The following is a 14,686-nucleotide window of genomic DNA, read 5'->3' as shown; positions in this document are numbered from 1 at the left end:
GGGTTTTTTTTTTTAATATTCATAGAGTTATCTGTTCTTCCTACTCAGAGGAAGGGTTAAAAGAAGATTAAAAGGGTTAAAAGGGCTGACTTGTCATCTGAAAGGGTCAAACCTCAGAGGTGAGGAACTCTTAAGTGGCCAAATGGAAGTAAACAGGAATTTTCGTGTCTCCAGAAGGTCCACAGGTTGAGCTAGTACATATTGTCAGTCAAACTCAGGAAGGGCAGATTTGAAATACCCTGTCAAACATCAGAAATCTATGGTTATGGGGCAACCAGGTTGCTCAGTGTTTGAGAGCCAGAACTAGAGACAAGAAGTCCTGTGTTCAAATCAAGAAGCCTCAGACACTTCCTAGCTGTGTGACCCTGGACAAGTCACTTAACCCCCAATGCCTAACCCTTACCACTTTTCTGCCTTGGAATCAATACTTAGCATTGATTCTAAGACAGAAGGTAAGGATTAGGAAAAAAAAAACAAAGACAGAAGGTTAGAGTGTGTTAAAAATCTATGATTGTAGACACTATGGATTCTGTTTTTCATGGAATCATAGAACCTCAAAATTGGAAGATACCTTAATGCTCATATAGTTCATTCTATATGTAAAAAAAATACCTTCTAAAATATATGACAAAATAATTGTCTGCTATATATTTTAAATCCTTACCTTCTATCTTAGAATCAATACAGTGTCCCAGTTCCAAGGCAGAAGAGTGGTAAGAGCTAGGCAGTGGGGTGAATGACTTGCCCAGGGTCACATAGTTTTGAAGTGCCGGAGGTCAAATTTGAACCGAGGTCCTCCCATCTCTAGGGCTGGCTCTCTATACCCTGAGCCACCTAGCTGTGCTCCCTCCCCTTTTTTTCATATAATTTTTGAGTAAAGACCTTCAGTGAGAGAGAATCTATTCTTTCCCTAAGTCAACCCAGGAATCTCTGCCTTCTTCCCTTCCTCCAACCCTCCTCTCCCACTGCATTCCCCTTTTTAGCTTCCTTTTGGTGTTGTCTTTGCTCTTTAGAAGGTAATCCCCTTGAGGAAAGGACTGGTTTTCTTTTCTTCTTTATATTTGTATTCCTAATACTTAGCACAATGGGGGCTTGCACCTAGAGATCACTGAATAAATGTTTCTTGACTTGACTTACCCAAAGCCTAAACTGATCGCTGTCCAACTTCCACCTGAGTTCTTTTTTTTAATAGTATTTTATTTGATCATTTCCATGCATTATTCGTTAAAGACAAAGATCATTTTCTTTTCCTCCCTCCCACCCCCCTCCCCCGTAGCCGACGTGTGATTCCACTGGGTATCACATGTGTTCTTGATTCGAACCCATTGCCATGTTGTTAGTATTTGCATTAGAGTGTTCGTTTAGAGTCTCTCCTCTGTCATGTCCCCTCAGCCATTGTAGTCAGGCAGTTGCTTTTCCTCGGTGTTTCTACTCCCTCAGTTTGTCCTCTGCTTATGGATGGCGTTCTTTCTCCTAGATCCCTGCAGATTGTTCAGGGACATTACACCGCCACTAATGGAGAAGTCCATTACGTTCGATTATACCACATCCACCTGAGTTCTTTAGAGCCAAGGAGGACAAATCAAATCCCTCTTCTAGATACTCAGTCAGTTATCAGGTCTTTTATCATGGCTCAGGGGTGAGCCATCTCCTCAATATGGCATCATCAGCTGGAGTTTCTTTGGCATATTAATGGTTCCTCTGAATACTACCCAGAGAGCCCAAATTTCCTTCTTAAAGTTCTACTGATAGCATTTTGCCTCAGTATTTCCATATTTCATTGTTTTCTTTATTAAAAAATAATAATATTCTATCATATTAATATATCACAATTTTAAAATTAAGCCATTTTCTATTTGTAGTTCATATAGATTATTTTCAGATTTTTGTTCAATTATAAGCAAAATCGCGTTCATAACTAGATAGAAAAGGGAATTTTTTCTCTCCTTTTACACAAAATAGTTAAGATAAATATATCCATTGTATCAAACGCATTGATTAATTCTAGGAATCATTGCACAATCCTCTCCCAAAAGTTTTGTGAAAGGGAATTCTTTATTCCTTTTGTCTATTTTGATTTAATCAAATCAATAACTTAAAGTACCTAGATAACCATTTTTAGCACCTAGCTAACCATTAAGTAAGAAAGTTCATGAGTCACTTACTGGAGAAAGCTCATACCTCCAAAGGCCACTGCCCCCCATGGGCACTGCTAAGCAAAATGGGAGACTGTGATTGGTTCCTGTGAAGTAGGGAGCAACAGGAAGTGACATTGAGAAAACTGCTTTAAAAGGGCCAGCCCAAGCATCCATTCATTCACTCTGCATTGGTGAGCCCAGCAGAAGAGAGATTCTTCTTGGATTCATTCTACGTTGGTGAGTCAGGCTGAAGGGAGACTCTTGGAGGCAGTTACTTTTTCCTGAACTCATCCTGGTCTGGAAGCATTCTGCAGTGGAGAAGCTTGCTGGGTGAGTGACTTGGGCTGAAGAAAGAAGCTTGCATTGGTGGATTTCTGACTGAAGACACCACCGAGACTTCCACGTGGAGATTGGGACTTGAAGGAGCCTTTGCCAGGTGCTGAGCTGGACTTCACTGGTAGGCCAGACAATTCTTTACCTACTTCCTATATTTTCCACTTTAATATCTCTACCTTGTTGTAATAAATAAAATAAATAAAATTGTTGTAATAAATTAAAAAAGAAAGCTGCTAACAGTTTTTCTTACTTAAAGGTCAATATTTTGTAAATGGCGGCTACAATCTTTTATAACTCTCATATTTAGTCAAACCTATTTTTACATCTTACAGTTTGCAACAGTCTGCAGTCTCACCAACAATGTAATAGAGTGCCAGTTTCTTCACAGTCCTGTCAACATTAAAGTGTGTTATTTTACCCTATTTTTGCCTGCTAGGATTTAGCCCATGTGAGGTAGTAGCTTAAATTTGTCTTGACTTGCTCTTATCTATTATGAAATTTAAGTGTTTTTCATGTAGTTATTATTTATGTCCTTTAATTATTACTCCATTAAGGACTGTGTGTTATTTTTAAAAATATTTATCAGTTTATTTGGCCTGAAAATATTTTTCCCATTCTGTTTATTTATTTTCAATTCTAGAGATATTAGTTTCTATTACACAAGATCTCTTCATCTTTGTATAATCAAACACATTGATTTTCCCTCCAATGATTTCTTCTATTTGTTTGACTAATGTCAAAGTGCTCTTTCTCTCCATGTTGGTATTGTTGTAGTAAGGGGTTTCTAGCAGGGCATAACAGGGCAAGCTGACAGCGTGAGACCCTGCAGACCAATATTCCATCAGAAATCCCAGAAATAACCATTTAGCACCCCTGGGCTCTCTTGACTGCCAGAGGAAAGCAGCCTTACTCTACCAGAGTTCACCAACTTCTTTCTGCAACTGCTCTGTCTCCAGTCCCAGTTTCTGGGACTTACCAAAGGGCCAACAGGCAGAGAGGGTCTTTTCACCAAAGAACCAAGGAAGGAATCACTCCACTCACCACCGCAGGATACAAGGAAAGAGTCTCATCCTCCAGTCCAGCTCACAGATATACAGTCCAAGACTGAATCCCCGAGCTGGCCTTTTAAAAGTAGTTTTCTTGATGTCACTTCCTGTCCCTCCCCCACTTCACAGGAACCAATCAGAGTCTTTCAATTTGCCTAGCAGTGGCCTCTGGAGTTGTCACCCATTGTAGCAAGTGACTTGTGAACTCTCATACTTAGTGACTGGTAAGGTACTAATTAGGGATACTTAAGTTTTTGATTGATTAACTTAAAAGTTGCTGATTGATAGACAATGAGAGCTTGATTCACTCTTCACTCTAATATGTAACAGCAAATAGAAATTTTTTGTCTTCCATTTCATGTTATATTATTGTTAATTGTAGAATATATGAGGCAGCAACATGGCATGGTGGATAGAGCACCAGGTCTGGAGTTAGGAGGTCTTGGGTTCAAATTTGACCTCAGATACTTCCTAGCTGTGTGATCCTGGGTAAGTCACTTAACCCCAATTACTAGCTCTTGCCACTATTCTACCTTAGAACTGATACTAAGACAGAAGGTAAGATAAAGCAAGTTATGAATCCAAATCAAATCTTTACCATACAGCTACCTGATTTTCCCATGGTTTTATTAAGTAGTAATTATATTCACAATGCTTTTAAACCTTTGTGTAATTAGAATTGTAAGATTTAAATTAATATCCAATAACTCCAAGTATTATATTTTATAAGATTTATTAATAATCACTTTAAGTAGAGGAAATAGAAAGGCAAAAATAAAAAGCCTGAGTAAAGAGAAAATTTTCCCAACTGCACTAGCTGGAGAAGAGAGAGCGAGGGTGGGATTACAGAAACTTTATTTCCAAAACGTGGGGACGAAAGTGGGATTCTGGGAAATCGAGTCCCGGGGTACAAAATTCTAATTACACACCTTGATTTGTAAAACACAGACCTCTCATGTACATTGAATTCTATTGCTAGCTTTCCCGCTCTACTTCACTGAGCTAGTCTCAACTTTTTTCCACTGACATTTTAAAATAATTTATCTAAATTTTAAAATTCATTTTGATACATTTATATACATTTATTTTACATGTTTATATTTCATATAGATTTATTTTATATTTTTATAAAACAATAAAATTGCATGCTTTTTTTACATTTTCTTATTTATAGGATATTTTAAAAGCTAGGATGAGAGATCCGTACATTCTCCAGTTCTTTTTCCTGATCTTGTCTGTCTACTTTTCCATTCAACTCAGTTTAAACCAACAAATATTATTAGTCACTTCCAATGGGCAAGGCAAGCAGGCAATCAGTAGCTTATTAAATGTCCTCTCTATGCCAGGCATTGTGCCAGGTGCCAGGGATACAAGAACAAAGACAGAAACTATCCATAAGGTATAGTCATTTCCAGGGAACTTAAACTCTACAGAAAAAAAAAAAAACAACCATGAGGTTAACTTCAAAGAGTTGTATTCTACCAGGGAGATGGAGCATCCATTTAACATTCATACTTCAATGAGCCTGTTGCTCTCTCATCCCTCAGAGAGTACCAATTGCAACTTGTCCTCACTTGAAGTTCACTCAATGCTGAGGACTTTCCTCCAGATTTCTTGAGCTTAGTTGAGGGCTACTGGAGCACAGAAGCCATCCATCTAGCATCCTTCACTCTCCTTTACCTCTTTTTCCAATCATCCATTGCTTTCATTGTAATTTTTACATTGATTCTTTTGTGCATTTTGTCATTGGGACTATAACATAGCTACTTATGGCCATCATTCATTTCTCTGTCACTCTTTGTGTGATTCAAAATTTTGATTTATCTGAGACCGGGTATTCCACAATTTACAGACATATGATATAGTTGCTAAAAAAAAAAGAAAGAAAGAAAATAGATGAGTTTTTGTTTCAGGAAGGAAGTGGGAATTATTAAAAGTATTTTCCCAGGGCCAACTAGGTGGCTCAGTGAATAGAGAGCCAAATCTGAAGTTGAGAGGTCCTGAGTTCAAATCTGGCCTCAGACCATTACTAGTTTTGTGACCCTGGGCAAGTCATTTAACCCCTGTTGCTTAGCTCTTATCACCCTTCTGCCTTGGAACCAATACTTGATTCTAAGTTGTGTAAAAATGGAGATTTGAACCCCAGACTTCAGTCCCCAGAAGTCCTCGGCAGTTCCCAGAATTCCCTATAATCTCACTGGAGATACTCACCTGGGCCAAGAACAAAATGGGTATTTAAACTGACTATATCACCTATTTGGTCTCTCTGCTTCCCCTCCTAAGCACATGAGTCTCTCAAGATGTCGGAAGTGAAATTGAATGGGCTCTTCAGCCCTCCTAGACACGTGCTTTTCTTATTTTATATTTTCTTATTTCCTTGATTTCTAATAATCTTTAATAAACCTCTAAAAATATAATACTTTAAGTAGAGAAACTAATTTAATTTTTACAGATGGAAGGTAAGGGTTAAAAAAAATTTTTTTTCCCAAATGTAGTGCAGCTCACTCTCTCTCTTTCATGATGGAGCAGCTCTATCTCTATTGGTTGTCCATTCAACTATATGACGTTATCTGAGCACTCGGTTTCTAAACTGTGCTCTCTGCTGAGTCCTCCAATGAACTCTTTTATTTTTCATTCTTTACAGTTTTTAAAATATTCTGTTTTTTTTCAATTACATGTAAATAATGCTAACATTTGGTTTTTAAATGAGTTCCACATTCTCCCTCTCCTTCCCCTCCTCCCTCATAAAGAAGGCAAGCAATTTGATATAGATTGTGTATGTATAGTCAGGCAAAACATATTTCCACATGCAATGAGCTCCTAAGGATACTGCAGGATATTTTCAATTTCTGAGGCAAATAGTGGTTGAATATTTGCTGTTTACTACTAACACTCAGTGAATCCTAATTCCATTCTGACATCACATCTTTGCAAAATTGTGATAACCAAATACTGGGGCAGCTGGGGGCTTCAGTGAATAGGGAACCCGCCCTGGAGTCAAGAGATCCTAGCTTCAAATCTAACCTCAGAACCTCCCAGCTGTGTGACCCTGGGCAAGTCACTTAACCCCAATTGCCTAGCCCTTAACACTCTTCTGCCTTAGATCTGATACTTATATTGATTCCAAAACAGAAGGTAATGTCTTTTTTAATGCCATTATTCTTTTCCATGAGCATATCAGGAACTGTGATGTTAGACACTCCAATGTAGACACTCCAAGGTTATTAAGGAAAAGGGTACACATAATGGTAAGCCCAAGGTCATTTGAGGAAGGAGAGAGAACTGACAGCTGGGGATCAAAGAAAACTGCCTAGAGGAAGTAGCACTCAAACAGAATCTTGGGAGAGGCAATCAGAGTAAAGTGACTTCCTCCAGCCTGGGTCATTCCAACCCTCTGCCTTGTCAGGGAATGCTCCCTGACTTCTGGACACATTGCATCTAGGCATTTCCTAAGGGGGGACTTTAGGTCCACCAGAAAGAGAAAAAGAGGGAGAAGAAAAGGAGAGAGAGAGGGGAGACAGAGACAGAGACAGAGACAGAGACAGAGAAGAGAGAGACAGAGAGAGACAGACAGAGAGAGAGGAGAGAGAGAGAGAGAGAGAGAGAGAGAGAGAGAGAGAGAGAGAGAGAGAGAGAGTGAGAAAGAGAGAGAGAGAAGAGAGAGTGAGAAAGAGAAAGAGAGAGAGAGAAGAGAGAGAGAGTGAGAAAGAGAGAGAGAGAAGAGAGAGTGAGAAAGAGAGAAAGAGAGAGAGAGAGAAGAGAGAGAAAAGAGAAACACAGAAAGAGACAGAGAGGCAAGAAGGGAGAGAGAGACAGAGACAGAGAAGAAAGAGACACAGAGAGAGGAGAAACACACAGAGAGAGAAGAAAGAAACACAGAGACATATTGAAAGACAGAGAGTGAGGTGAGGTGAGAAAGGAGAGAGAGAAAAGAGAGAGAGATGGAGGAGACAGAGACATGGCAAAGACATCCAGAGAGCTCGGGTTCACATTGCACCCTTATCCTGCTTCCCTGCCAGGCTCTCTTTCTCCTCTTGCCTTTTCTCCAGGGTCCAAGCCAAATTACCACTTGAGTAACAGTATTCGGGGATCTCAATGTCTCCTGGCATTTCAATATACTAAAGTGTTCTTTCCTTGTGCCTTTCACTGTTTTGTGCCACTGCTATGAGCTGTTAATTGCCTTTTTTTTCCATCTGTGAGAGGGCTGCATTTTAATGAGGTAAAATGAGACCCAGAAAGGGGTTCTTTGCACAGTAGCCCATAGACTTTCAAGTGCACAAAATAAGATACCTTCAGAATGAAAATAACCAGTTTCTTGATCCAAATAATCCAGCAATAAAGATATCGTGATAGAAAATAATTTCCTTTTGCTTTACATAGGAAATAGAATAATTAAAATTTGGGGGGGGGAGCAGCTGGGTGGCTCAGTGGATTGAGGGCCAAGCCCAGAGATGGGAGGTCCTGGGTTCAAATCTGGCCTCAGACCCTTCCCAGCTGTGTGACCCTGGGCAAGTCACTTAACCCCAGTTGCCTAGCCCTTACCACTCTTCTGCCTTGGAACCAATACACAGTATTGATTCTAAGACGGAAGGTAAGGATTTAAAAAAATTTATGGACAAAAGTGGCCATCTCAGAGTCATAAAACTTCAGCATTAAAAGGGGATCTCTCCATTGCCAACTATTCCAATCTATACCTGAACAAATTCCCTCTATGACATATCTGGCAAGTGTTTTTCTTTTGATCATCTCTAAAGACAACCCATTTCATTTGGGGATAGCTGTAATTGTTAGAAAATATTTTCTTATTTCAACATCTTAGATTTGAACTAGAAGGGTAACAAAGACAATCTAGTCTAACCCCTTCATTTTACAGGTGACAAACCAAAACCAAGAGAAGTTAACTGCCAAGGTTAAGTGGCAGAGGTGAGATTTGAACACAGATCTTCCTGACTTCAAATCTCTCTCTCTCTGTCTCTCTCTCTCTGTCTGTCTGCCTGTCTGTCTGTCTGTCTATCTATGTCTTTCTGCAATCATTCATCCTAGTTCTTTCTTTTGTGGCCAAATAAAATAAGTCCAATTTCTCTTCCAATTGACAGTCTTTCAAAAACTTGACAACACCTAAAAATAATTATAAAATCTCTGATACTCCAATAGGTCTGTGATTCATGGATGTGTGCACTGTAGCCAGTGATGCAGTTTGCAATCTATCTCTACCTGTCTGTCCTATGATGCTCTCATTTATGTCTTCTCAAAGGATCATCCCCATGGATTCCATCTTTGTGCTCTGAAGCTATTCCTTGAGCCCTCTTCCTTCTCAAGGATACCGATGTCACACGTAGGCTGGCCATTGGTTCTTCCTTCAGTCTAACTACAAAACTAGCCATCTTTTTGAGCCATACATTTCCACAACATCCATTCAACCTATTGTATGTCATGGATCCATTTTATGAGGCACTTGGTTTGCACAGTGGATAGAGTGATGGATTTGGAGTCAGGAAAATCTGATTTCAATTCTAGCCTCTGACACTTACTGTGCATGTCAATTAACCTTTGTTTGCCTCAGTTTCCACAACTTTAAAATAGGCATAATAATAGAACTTGCTTTAAAATGGGCATAACGATAGCACCTACTTCCTAGGGTTGTTGTAAGGATTGAGAGTTAATATTAGAAAAACACTTAGCACAGTGACTGGCAGATAGTAGGCACTTGATGTTTGTTCCTGGGGCAGCAAAGTGGCTCAGTGGATAGAACAAGGCTTAGAGATGGGAGGTCCTGAAATAAAATCTGGCCTCATATAGTTCCTATCTGTGTGACTCTGGGGAAGTCAATTAACCCCATTGGCCTATTCCTTATCGATCTTTTGCCTTGGAACCAATATTTAGTGTTGATTCTAAGAGAGAAGGTAAGAGTTTAATAAAAGTTTGGGTTTTTTTTAAGTTTGTTCCTATCACTTCTTCCTTTTTGCCTTTTGGCAGCCTGGTAAAACCTCCTCAGAATGTTTTTGAATGCATAAAATAAAATACATAGTATTGCAAAGGAAATGAATTCTGTTAAATAAAGATGAATTTTTTCTCATGAAATTTCACAAGTGCCCTGAAATCCACCCAATCTTTATATAAATTCTAGGTTGAGAATCCCTATTTTAAACAGTTTCTCATTTGAAATGTTTTGTTTGTATTGTGCAATATGGACCACAAACCTCCCCCTTGCCCTTTCAGTGACGGTCAACTTTGTTTCTTCAGAGACTGTGTGGAGTTTATGGATTTTAAAATTAATAATCAATAACTAAAAATTATATTTTATAAAGTTTTATTGATAATAACTAAAACAAAAGAACTGCCTGACTTCAGCCTGGTAAACAGGTCCAAGAGAGGAAGAGGGAGGAATTACAGCCATTTAAATACAATCACGCAAAATGCAGGGACGCAGGAAAAGGGAATTTTGGGAAATACTAAGGGACTTCTGGGGGATGAAGTCCAAAGGCTCAAAATCTCCATTTATACAAGTTCCATGTCTCCTAGACCGGCAGCAAAAATGATCTCAACTTTAGTCATCCTCTACTTTATAGCTTCTTTATATCTTTTCTTATCAAAAAAATTTGGCTGCCTGGGACCATGAGTACAGCAAAGGAAATATAATTTCTTAGTTTAAGTTTCTCTGATTGCTAGAGGCTAGCTTCGAACAAATCCTTTTCTCTAAATGTGACTAAAATGACAATTTAATGATTCAGTCAAGTAGGACAACAATTTGATCTGAATACGCCCATCCCCAAATATAGGCGACATTCCTAAACTCAGATTGGTGTTTAAGTATTTAAGGCTGGAAAGGACCTCAGCAGGCAACTAATCTAACATTTTGTTTTACCGATGGGAAGACTAAAAGCCTCAGCATTTTAGTCCTTTATCTAAGGGTCCGTAGCTATAGGGGGAGAAAAGTGCATTTATTTAATTGAGAAGAATTTTCTTTAACTACCCTATAAAGAAGCAGGATGTTCACATCAAACACTTATTGGAGGGTCACAGCATCATAAAGTTAGAGGTGAACACACTTATCTTGTTCAAAAGCCTCATTTTACATATGAGGAAACACGTAAATGGTCAGAATCTATTCTTATGGACGATGGTAGGGAAGTCACTCTTCACTTTCCTCCAGAGTAAAAGAAAAGGTCAGACTAGATAAGTACTAAGTATCCATCCAGCTGAGAGGAGATGACCAGCAATTGCATTCTAGAGTGAAGAAAACTTTGAAAAATCAATTTCAGAGGGCAGCTGGGTGGCCCAGTGGATGGAGAGTCAGGCTTAGAGATGGGGAGTCCTGGGCTTAAATCTGGCTTCAGACACTTCCTTCTTAGCTGTGTGACCCTGGGCAAGTCATTTAACCCCCATTGTGTAGCCCTTACCGCTCTTCTGCCTTAGAACCAAAACTTAGTATTGATTCTAAGACTACTGTGAAAGGCGCATTTTTGTACTCAGGGTTGCTGCTCCAAAAATGGGTTGCCATAATCATTCGAGTAGAATGGAAGCTCTATACACATACACATCATTTTCAAATGCCTTTTCCTCCAAGATGGTTCCCAATTTATATTGTCGAGGCAGCTAGATTGCACAATGGTTAGAGCACTGGACCTGGAACAAGTTCAAACCTGGCCTCGGATGCTTACTAAACCAGGCAAGTCACTTAACCCTGTTTGCCTCAATTTCCCCATCTGTAAAACGAGCTAGAGAAGGGAATGGCAAACCATTCTGGTATCTTAGCCAAGAAAACCCCAAATGGGATCATGAAGAGTCAGGCATGACTGAAACAACTAAACAACAAAAATGTAGTTGTTTTTATATCATTGTACTATGAGCTCCTTCAAAGCTGGGATTATTTTTGCCTAGTTGTTTTAATGCTTATCACATCACTTGGCCATAGAAAGAACTTAATAAATGCTTGTTTTTTTTCCTTTAAAATAACTTTTATTAAATATCAAAAACATTTTTGAGACTAGCCCTTTATATTTAAAAAGTCACTCTGATAGTGGAAATTGTGCAGAATCAAAATGCTTGGTTTTTTAAAAACCCTTAATATCCACGTTAAAATGAATACTGCGTATTGGTTCCAAGGCAGAAGAGAGGTAAGGGCTAGGCAATGGGGGTTAAGTGACTTGCCCAGGGTCACACAGCTAGGAAGTGTCTGAGGCCAGATTTTAATCCAGGATCTCTCATCCCTAGACCGGGCTCTCTATGCACTGAGCTCTCTATCTGCCCCCTTAATAAATTCTTGTTGAATTGGGAAAATAAAATATTATTTTTAAAATGCTTGTTGACTTACCTACATCAATGAAGGTACTTTTCTCATTTTCAGGTCTCCTAGATAAAAGGAAATTTTCACAAATTCGATTTAACAATTCTTTATTAAGTATCTATTACAGGGCAGGTGAAGTAGGAAGTGCTAGGGAGACCAAGATGAAGAGAAAATAAAAATGAAAAAAGTCCATGCCCTTGAAAAGCTTCCATTCTACTCGAATGATTATGGCAACCCGTTTTTGGAGCGGCATCTCTGAGTACAAAAATGTGTGCCTTTCACAGTTAGAAAGTCAGTGGAGGATGACTGCAAGGTCTGGGGGAAGTGTTGCCTCCATGCAAGGTCAAGCAGAACGGTTAGCCAACCTGCCTCCCCGACACATGATTTAATGCCAGGAGCAAGTTCTGGCGAGGGCCACGCATGCGAGGATTCCTTTGACACAGCCCTTTGCTAGCTACAGAATTCTCATCTTGTCTGAAACCAAACCTCTCCTGAGGCCCCTTTCACTTAGCAGCTGGCCCCCCAATTTGAAGATTTCTCCCCCGATATTTTCCAAGGCTCATGCTTTGACCCATTGGCCTGCAGAACTCTAAAATGATCCAGGGGAGGAAACAATGTCTAGCATCCCACTTTCCAATTTTTCTCTTTGCCTAATTTAGCCACTTTCCTTCAAGGATCCTCTTGTCAATGTTTCCACCCCCTTCTCTTCCCTTCCCTTCGCCTCGATGTCCACTTGGGGACATACACACACATGCACACACCTATGCAGGTATGTCTGTGTGTACTTCTTCCCTTTTCTGAATTTTTTGGCAGGTTTTCCTTTTTCAAAGAAAGTGCCAAATACTTGTGTCATATAAAGATAATCACACAAAACACATTTCTGCAGAAAAAACTATATATATGTATGTATATATATATATTGCCTTATCTTCTGTCTTAATATCATAGAGTTATATTCTAATACACAGACTTAATACTCTAAGACGGAAGAGTAGCAAGGGCTAGACAATCAAGATTAAGTGACTTGCCCAAGGTCACACAGCTAGAAAGCATCCTGAGGCCACATTTGAACCCAAGACCTCCCATCTCTAAGCATGGCGCTCTATCTACCAGGCCACCTAGTTGCTCCAATACTCTTAATAACAATTTATTCCCTTCTGCTTTTCCCCAATCCCCCCACTCCCCTCTGCCTCTCTGCAATGGCAAAGTCAGGCTGAGGGTTCTAGGGAGCTGTTGGTACAGGATTGAATGAGGGTTGTTTGTAAGAGTCATATGTATAGAAATAACTAAACCCAAAGGAGATGTTGAGGTCTCCAAGAGAGTGTGTACAGTAGAAAGAAAACAGGAGAGAGCTTTGGAGTAAACTCACACAAATGATGTGAGAAACAGATGGTGATCCAGTTAGGGGTTACAGAGCCTGGGGCACTGGGAGACCTGAATTCAAGTCCAGACACACTTACTAGTTGGGCAAGTCACTTCACTTCTGTTTGCCTCAGTTCCCTCCTCTGTAAAATGGGGATAATTGTGGCACCCACTTCTCAGGGATGCTGAGACCAATTTTGCTTTATGAAGTTTCTATGGATACCATTGAGAAAATAGGAAAACGGACTGTTGACAACCAGCGTCATATGTTCTAGAGATTATGTTTCAATTGAATGAAGCCGTAACAATAGGACGAGAAAATGCAATAATAATGTAAGAAGTGCTTAGCACAATGCCTGCCACATAGAAAGCACTATATAAATGTTGGCTGTTATTATTATAAGAATCCAAAGAAATGGTCAGACAATTAGAAAGAGTCTAGAGTAAGGAAAACTCAGGAAGAAGAGAATATTTAGAGAAGAGAGTGGCCAATGGTACCAAAAGCTACAAAAAGATCGTGAAGGATGAAACCTGGGAAAAGATGGTTGGATTCGGCAGCCGAGAGATTGTAGAGAACCTCAGAGAGAATAAATTGAGGTTCTTGATAGAATCAGAAACCAGCCTGAATGGAGGAGAAATAAGCAGGAGGTGTGGACCTAGAATACAGTTTTAGACATCTTTTTCTAGTCTGAGTGAAAGAGAGAAAAGAGGGTCAAACAAAGAGCTGAAGGGATGCCAGTGGTCAAGTGGGTTCCAGTTCCAGGTTCATCTTCTCCAAACCATCTTCCTTCTGAATGTATTTCCTCTGCTACAAAATAATACCCTGTGTATATTTGAATGTTTATATGAATATTTGTGTGTGTGTGTGTGTGTACTTCATAAATGTGGGTTGTCATTGTTTCGTGTGATTTTATTACTGTAGGAAACTCCCATTGGGGAGATTCCCCACCTACCATTGCCATTTTGCAACTTAAAGGTTTATCCAAGGCACAGAGATGATACAGGACTTGCTCAGTCACAAAGTCAAAATGGGAAAGAACTAGGAGTTCTCACTCCAAGACCAACTCCTGGTTGTTTCTCAGGTCATTGCTCTTCTTGTCATTGTTGTTGCCTTAGTTAACATGGCGCCCGTATGCATCAGATTTGGTCCTTTTCTCCAGATAAAGCATCTCAATTCCAATTCTGCCTTTCCCATTTCCAATTTAAGACTGACACACGCAAAATGATACCGGGAGGAAGCTCAGAGAAATCATCTGGATACCAGGCTAGAGTAATTATGCCAGACAAAGTAATCATCATCAGGATCCAGATAAAGACCACAATGGAGGCAGATGGTTTAGATTTCCCAATTTCCTTTTACTCATTCTTTCAGAGGCAAGTTAGTTTAAAGGAGCAGTGAGTGGTGAATCATGGACTCAGCTTTATCATCAGTGGCTTATTGGTTAGACATAGACTGAGTGAAGTTCATCAGAATAGAATTTGAATCTGAAAAGCCTCTAAGCACCAATTCAGATCAT

The 14,686-nt window shown here is 39.5% G+C and overlaps 1 protein-coding gene across 1 annotated transcript in view; it reads left to right on the top strand.

Moving 5' to 3' along the window:
* The first annotated feature begins 2,345 nt into the window (after positions 1-2,345).
* LMOD3 (leiomodin 3) overlaps positions 2,346-14,686 on the top strand; it is a 37,537-nt gene continuing 25,196 nt past the window's right edge. The window contains exon 1 of the mRNA XM_007500066.3: positions 2,346-2,595. The gene's annotated coding sequence lies outside the window, so the exon portion shown is untranslated. The remainder of the gene's footprint in view (positions 2,596-14,686) is intronic.

This window comes from Monodelphis domestica, chromosome 7, assembly GCF_027887165.1.
Source record: "Monodelphis domestica isolate mMonDom1 chromosome 7, mMonDom1.pri, whole genome shotgun sequence".
NCBI lineage: Eukaryota > Metazoa > Chordata > Mammalia > Didelphimorphia > Didelphidae > Monodelphis > Monodelphis domestica.
Note: the sequence above shows the minus strand (reverse complement) of the source record. Positions and strands in the feature narration are given on the sequence as shown.